A 6,927-nucleotide genomic window follows, 5' to 3' on the forward strand; every position below is an offset into this window, starting at 1 on the left:
TGATGGCACAATAAAAGCACCTTCAGAGACAGATCCTAAATATAGAGCTTGGAGACGATGCAATCAGATTGTGAAGTCATGGATTCTCAATTCCATCAGTCCATCCTTAACAAATACAGTAATCTTCTCTGATACTGCTGCTGATGTCTGGGCAGATCTCAATGAGCGTTTCTCTCAAGGAAATCTGTCACGCATATTTGAGCTTAAACGAGGGATCGTTGAACATCGTCAACAACAACAAACTATAGCAACTTATTATTCAACACTCAAGTCCTTTTGGGATGAATTAGGATCATACAATGATCCACCTTTATGTAATTGTGCAGGACTAAAACAGATTGCTGAAAGAGAAGAACATGAACGAATTTTCCAATTCCTCATGGGGTTGAATGACACATATTCTGCTGTCCGTGGACAGATCCTGTTGATGCAGCCACTCCCTAACATCAGGAAAATATATTCACTCCTGCTTCAAGAAGAAAAACAACGGCAACTCACTGAAGCCAATGACATCCCCATTCATGCCATGAATGTGAAAAGGAATACAAGGATCACAGAGAACAGACAATCCATACGACTACAAAACAACAAGGACAAATCTTTATTTTGCTCACACTGTGAAGGAGATACACATACGGTTGACCGTTGCTATTACATCATTGGATTTCCACCAGGACACAAATTTCATGGCAGAGAAATCAAACCACCAAATCAACACAAACGACTTGCAGTCAATAACGCCAACAACGCAGTCAAACCCAACACGACAACAAGCGGACTTCAAACCTTTCCTCAGTTCACAGAAGAGGAATACAATCAAATAAAGGCATTACTTGGTAAAAATCAGTTTTGTGGAAATGTGACAGGTAAACACAATTCTAAATGTCATAAAGCATGGATCATTGACAGCGGTGCCAGTGATCATATATCATCTTCTTCTCATTTACTATCTCAAACACCACGTCATGATATTGTTCATTTACCTAATGGTTCACATATAAAAACCTTATCAGTTGGTAATGCACAAGTTAACCAACACTTGTGCATCAAGAATGTCCTCCACATACCATCCTTTCAAGTTAATCTTCTCTCAGTCAGTAAACTCACCCGTGACTTAAATTGTATCATCACTTTCCATCCTAACTTCTGTATCTTGCAGGACCTGAACACGATGAAGATGATTGGCCTGGGAAAGGAGCATAACGGCTTGTACTATCTATCTGAGCACACAGCTATCAAACCACCATCAAAAATTCGAGCTAACACTGTTTCCACCATCCCAGATTTATGGCATTGTCGCTTAGGACACCCCTCTGCTGCACCATTACAATTTTTGTCTAAGATGATTCCTAATTTTTCTATTCATCATCCTATGCATTGTGACATCTGCCCTATGGCAAAACAAACCAGACTACCTTTTAATATCAGTTCTATTTCCTCACATGTATCTTTTGATCTTATACATTGTGACATATGGGGTCCTCATCGCACACATACACACTCAGGTGCTCGCTATTTTTTAACCATTGTAGACGATTACTCACGTTACACTTGGATCCATCTTATGAAGCTTAAATCTGAAACGCAAACCTTACTTAAGTCCTTTATTGCGTTTGTCAAAACACAATTACCTGAACACGATGAAGATGATTGGCCTGGGGAAGGAGCATAACGGCTTGTACTATCTATCTGAGCACACAGCTATCAAACCACCATAAAAAATTCAAGCTAACACTGTTTCCACCATCCCAGATTTATGGCATTGTCGCTTAGGACACCCCTCTGCTGCACCATTACAATTTTTGTCTAAGATGATTCCTAATTTTTCTATTCATCATCCTATGCATTGTGACATCTGCCCTATGGCAAAACAAACCAGACTACCTTTTAATATCAGTTCTATTTCCTCACATGCATCTTTTGATCTTATACATTGTGACATATGGGGTCCTCATCGCACACATACACACTCAGGTGCTCGCTATTTTTTAACCATTGTAGACGATTACTCACGTTACACTTGGATCCATCTTATGAAGCTTAAATCTGAAACACAAACCTTACTTAAGTCCTTTATTGCGTTTGTCAAAACACAATTCCAATGTAATGTTAAATGTGTAAGAGCAAACAATGGGAGTGAGTTTACTTCCATGCGACCCTTTTTCAATGATTTAGGAATTCTTTTTCAACACTCCTGTCCAGCCACACCACAACAAAATGGTGTCGTAGAGCGCAAACATCGTCATCTTTTAAACGTTGCTCGCGCTCTACGCTTCCAAGCTTGTTTGCCACTTCAATTTTGGGGGGAAAGTATACTCACTGCAGCCTATATAATCAATCGTTTGCCTACACCCATTCTTTCAAAAGCTTCACCCTATGAGAAGCTGCACAATACCATACCTATATATCATCACATGAAGGTTTTTGGTTGTCTTTGTTATGCCACCACTATTACACCCTTACACAAATTTGATTCTAGAGCACGCAAATGTATTTTTGTGGGTTATCCTTTAGGTCAAAAGGCATACCACCTTTATGATCTCTCAACTCACACATTTTTCTCTAGCCGCGATGTCACTTTCCATGAATCTATATTCCCTTTCTCTACTCAATTACAAGACACACAGTCTGATCAGCCAAACACCTACACCTTCAGCTTACCCTTATTAACTCATATTCCTCCTCAAACACTATCCATTCCTTCCTCTCTTTTAAACGAATCATCCGACTTACCTTTATCATCCTCCTCCAACGATGACACACTTTCCTCTCCTATGCCTTCTTCTTCTTCAAACCCTGTTCTGCCATCATCTTCTACCAACATCCCTAGCCTCGTTGAGCCACCCTTATCACCACATGTTTCCACACAGCCTGCTCTCCTACGCCGAAGTACTCGAACCCACACCCGCCCCTCCCACCTCCAAGATTATCACTGCTTTCATGCCAACTTGCTTCCCCCTGGCTCATCATGTTCTCGTTCAGGTACTCACCATCCTTTATCTAAATTCGTTTCTTATACTCATTTATCTCCCTCTCACCGTGATTTTATTACAAGCCTTTCTGCCCACAGTGAGCCTACATCATTTGCACAGGCTGCCTCTGATCCCCGGTGGCAGGATGTCATGAAAACTGAATTAACCGCCCTTGAATTGAACAATACTTAGACATTATGTCCCTTACCAGCAGGTAAACGTGCCATTGGGAGCAGATGGGTATATAAGCTTAAATACCACTCTGATGGCACCATCGATCGGTTCAAAGCTCGTCTAGTTGCCAAAGGTTACACACAATTGGAAGATCTTGACTACACAGACACCTTCTCCCCTGTTGCCAAGTTAATTACTCTCAAATGTTTACTTGTTGTTGCTGCTGTCCGTCATTGGCCCTTACACCAACTCGACGTTCAAAATGCCTTCCTTCACGGTGATTTGAATGAAGAGGTTTACATGCAGCTTCCTCCTGGCCTTCCTCGTCAGGGGGCGAATATTGTGTGTCGGCTTCAAAAGTCCATATACGGTTTAAAGCAAGCATCACGTAACTGGTTCTCAAAATTTTCCACAGCCATTAAAAGCTTTGGATTTCAACAATCTAAAGCAGACTACTCTCTGTTTACTAAGGTACAAGGTGCTTCCTTTACAGCAATATTACTCTACGTTGATGATATGATCATCACAGGAAATGACACTGCCATAGTTGGAAAACTTAAAAGGTTTCTTCACAACCATTTTCGGATTAAGGATTTGGGCAATCTTAAGTACTTCCTTGGAATTGAAGTTGCCTACTCCAAACAAGGTATTGCCATCTCTCAACGCAAATACACTCTTGATATACTTAAAGATGCAAGTATGATTGGGTCAAGACCAACTAAAATTCCAATGGAACAAAACCAACGACTCACCCCTTCAGAAGGTGAACTACTCAAAGATCCATCACCATATCGACGCCTTGTTGGCCGTCTTCTTTATCTCACTATCACAAGGCCGGACATTGCCTTCTCAGTACACGTTCTTAGCCAATTCATGCAGCAACCAAGGAAACCTCATCTGGATGCAGCTCACCGTGTCCTCCGCTATTTGAAGCTGGCTCCAGGACAAGGCATTTTGTTCCCATCACATGGAAAGTTACAGTTGAAAGGGTATTGTGATGCTGATTGGGCAAGTTGTCCAACAACCAGGCGATCTGTTACTGGCTTCTGTGTTTTCCTTGGAGGAGCTCCCATATCTTGGAAGAGCAAGAAACAGTCAGTTGTATCATGTTCTTCAGCAGAATCAGAATATAAATCAATGGCATCGCTTACCTGTGAGTTGGTTTGGCTTAAACAGCTCCTATGTGATTTGCAGGTGCCACACTCGCAACCAACCCTCTTATACTGTGACAACCAAGCTACGTTACACATTGCAGCCAACCCTGTATTTCATGAACGCACAAAACATATCGAGATTGATTGTCATACTGTGCGTGACAAAATACAATCAGGATTGATAAAGACCAATTATGTATCTTCAACACAGCAGATAACAGATATATTCACAAAGCCTCTTGGTAGCCTGTTATTTCATAATCTGTTACGCAAGCTAGGAACCTTGGACATCCATGCTCCAACTTGAGGGGGCGTGTTAAGATTTGGAATCAAAACAATTAACACTTGATTTGTAAATCATATCTTAAAGATTTAGTTTGATTGTATTTTCTATAATTAAGTCTTAAATGTTAGTTGCTAGTCTGTCAATTTACTTATTTAGATAAGATCTTTTCTATATAAACTATGTATATGCACGATAGAAAACATACAGAATAATAAGACTGCTTTGCTATTCTTCAAACTTTCTCTGCCAGCCTTCTTGCTTTCTTTATAAGAGCGCATGGAATACAACGAAGTATGAGACAATTAAAAAACAAAAATCATCAAATAAAAAATAATCGAAAAAATAAATCAATAAGTAAATTTAAAACAAAAAAGGCAGGATAAATGTCAGACACCTCTAATTTCCAATTTCCAACAATGTAGGTTTTTGTTTTGTGAATTTATAGTGATTAATATAGCTTGTGTGTAACTATTTGTATATTTACCGCGTAGACTACAAGTTTTATGAGTTGCATGACACTAATTATACGGTAGATGGATTTAGTGATTGAAAAATTAAATTGTAACAATTTATTTATATCCAATAAAATTAGTGTTTATGAATTTAGTATTTATCTATGGTATATTACTAAAAGGAATCATAAATCTTGATTCACCAACGACTAGTAAGCCAAATTTTTTATTTTATTGACAATTTGCCGTAGCACCCAAATACCAAGAATATTTTTTTATATTTAATAAAAAGGTATTTATTTACAACACAAATTCATAATAAATTTCAAGAATAGTTATGAGCTCGATAATTACTAGACCCATATCAAACACCCTTCGAGCTTAGGTAATGTGTTCAAGATCAGGTGTTGGACTTATATTTAGTATCTCGTAGGCTTGAGCATTGCACCCAAACTCAACTACTAAGTGTTCAGCAAATACCCAACTCCTTGGTGAACTTAGGTTATGTATGTGAAATCCAGGTATTGGGCTCAAGCAGAGCACTTGAGTCCGGGTACTAGGTGAGAGTTCAGGTAAATACTCAACAACTTGTGAACTTGAATTACATACACGAGATCCAGGTATTGGAATCGAGCAAAGCACTCAAGGCCGGATGCTACGCGAGAGCCCAATACCTTTTGGGCTCAGGTAGTGCATCCAAGCACAGCTACTAAGTATGTGTTTGACCTCATGGGTCGTGGCCTCCTTTTTTATCTCAATAACATGACCTAATGTTCATGAATGAGTGTTTTAAACCTAATCATTTTTTTCTTTCTAATATGTGTAAATGATATTTTATCTTATTAATGCACATGTAAGTACTTTTTATCCCTCCTTAATATTATAGAATGACTCTCCAATCTCTTTACTCAAGAAAAAAAACAAAGTTTGTAAACTATAAATACTTCTTGAATCACTCACACAAAATATTTAAGATTTTATATTAAAAAAACGCATCTATATTCACTAAGAATAGCTTTATTCTTATAATTTAATGCTTTTTAGTATATTTATTGTTTTTTTTCTCTATAAAATTATTAACTTGATCATCTCAAGTCCTCAAATCCCTTAAAAAAGGACATTCATAGACACTTATTAAGAGATATTTTTCTTTACTTTATATAGAAAAGAGTTATTTTAATGAACATGTGATTAATCATAATCCAATAATCAAAAAATTTATTCATGAGCATATCAGATTTTGAAACATCATTTTATAGCTTGCATTTGTCAAAAAAATAAATACCAATCAAAATAATAATAATTAAATCTAATAGAGAAAAAAATAAAGAATGAAAGTGTAAAAAAAAAATTATCTTAAATCAAATAAATAACAATTAAAATAATAAAAACCAAATTTTACTGATGAAAAAAATTAAAAAGGATGAAATGGAAAAAAGAAACAATTGAAGGGGGATAAAAATATAAAAAAAAATTATAATTTTATAAATTATATTAAATAAAATAAATAATAAAAAAATATAAACCAAATCTAAGATAAAAACAAATGAAAAGCCTGCTTTGAAAGATTAGATGTTAAAGCATGGTAATTAAAAAAAAAAAAAAACACCAAACCAGAGATCAATAAGTTATACATATTACTTATACATATCATTTAGAAAGTAAAGAGCCATTGAGATAATTTTAAAAACATCAAGGACGGTTTTTATTGGCTTCCAGCCACTAGCCGCTGAAGATATTGCACACGCCACTTAAATATAACGATGCAACATACACATTGAAGCATGGAATATAAGATCCTATCAGTTTTAATTTTAAATTATATTTTATATTTATTAAAATATTAAATTGTCCATGAACAAATTTAAATATAAATAAAATTGTAATTC

This window comes from Populus euphratica, unplaced genomic scaffold (assembly GCF_000495115.2).
Source record: "Populus euphratica unplaced genomic scaffold, PopEup_1.0 scaffold746.1, whole genome shotgun sequence".
NCBI classification, from domain to species: Eukaryota; Viridiplantae; Streptophyta; class Magnoliopsida; order Malpighiales; family Salicaceae; genus Populus; species Populus euphratica.